Raw genomic sequence first — 1,932 nt, 5'->3', positions numbered from 1 at the left:
CAGAAAAGAAAAAAAAGTGTCCCTTTCTTATTTCGTTTAATCTCTTTTCCATATATTTCTTGTCTTTGAATTATGTTTTTTTTCTTTCTAGTTTTAATGGATTTTTAATGAAATTACGGGAAAGTCTTGTGTGAAACTGTGGTAAGAATCAATAATGTTTTCAGATGATTTTTTATATAAAATTCTAGTAAAAAAGGTTTAAACAAATAAATGTTATTAAAGTGGGAATTAATTTGAGAGCATTTTGTTTTGTATTTTTAATCAAATAATTACCCTTGAATAAGGCAATTGGTGTCTTAACATGAGTCAGCTCCCTCTAATATATCATCGTATCTTTCGGTACTATTCACAATGTGTGCTCATAACTACTTATGACATTTCCGGGTTCTCTCATTTGAGAAATTATTTCATTACTTGATTCACCACATTATTTATGATCCTATGATCATTATTTTATAGATTCAGTTTACTACGTTATTTATGGTACTATGATCATCTATGATCCCAATGAATGATAATCACAAATTTTAAAATAATTTTAATATAACAACCCACTTTTTATTTACATGTAGAAAAGAGGTGATTCATATTAAAAATAATAATGTAGACAAATGTTATTGGTTGGGACCACGGATGACGTGATGAGCCAAGATCATCTAACAATTTTTCCTCTTATTCAGGCTAAATGTTGAATCTATTAAGTGATATTAGTGATGAGAGATGATATTATTCTTTTTAGAAGTTCTTCCCATATCCCTTGTGCTATCTATGAACAATGTAACACCATTACAAGTTCAAACCATTACACTTCGATCAGAGCGTACATAATATATGACTCTACTTACATGCCAACACATATAAAATATAAACCAACATACTATGTAAGATGCTTCTGATCTGATCTTTAAATGAGGATATGCTGCTCTATTGCTCCTAAGACCGGTCTTCTTGCTTTTCTGAACCTACGTGTAAATCACTGACACGCTAAGTCATAGACTTAGTGCATAAATATATAATAATGCATTTCCTATGGATATGAATATGAGACATGTTATTCATCTAAAATCATCACTATCATTCACAATTTCATTTCATTCATATGATTCACTGTGAACAATATTAGTATGATAACCTATAATGCAATAAACACATTTTTCCATATTATTTTTAGGCCCATGTATATACTGAGAACTTAAGGTATTTGAGTACATAGAGGTTGTGCGCATCTGCTGTCACCACAACTCGTATAATTCCCACTGAGTGGCATATGAAATTGTCCCGAATGACCTGTGAGTATGTCCCGAAGGACCTATGAGTTGTCCTAAGGACCTATGAAACCCTCGACTCTTGGCATGCCAACTATACTTATAGCTCTCACATTACATCACATGGGCATTAATATTATATTTCATATAACTATGTACTTGTATCATTTCCCTTGTAATCACATATATCATTTATTCTATCACATTTACCATGTGCATATCACCATTAATCTCATATCATATAACATAAGTATTTGAGTATATTCACATGAATCATGTATCGAATCATATGTCAACATATATGACTTATGCATGTTTAATAAAGACTATAATGTATGCATGTTCATAGCTACCATACTATGAAATTAATCTAAGAAATAGACTTATCACAAGTCTTAATTTCTTTGAACTACATCTCTAATATGCACTCACCTATATTCATTTGTTTTTCCCCCGATCGATCTTACAAGGCAATTGTTCCGAAACTTAATTAAGCTATGTATCTACATAAATAAAATTTTCAAAATGATTATCAGATTCCTAAACCTTGTAACTTGCTTCTAATAACTTAAACAAATTTAAGGAATCATTATTCTATTTTTCCTTTAGGAGGGTATCGATACCCTACTTAAGGTATCGGTACCCTCATGGCATTCTGTGATTTTTT

This window comes from Hibiscus syriacus, unplaced genomic scaffold, assembly GCF_006381635.1.
Source record: "Hibiscus syriacus cultivar Baekdansim isolate YM2019G1 unplaced genomic scaffold, ASM638163v2 tig00110904_pilon, whole genome shotgun sequence".
Classification (NCBI taxonomy): domain Eukaryota; kingdom Viridiplantae; phylum Streptophyta; class Magnoliopsida; order Malvales; family Malvaceae; genus Hibiscus; species Hibiscus syriacus.
This window is presented reverse-complemented; position numbering follows the sequence as displayed.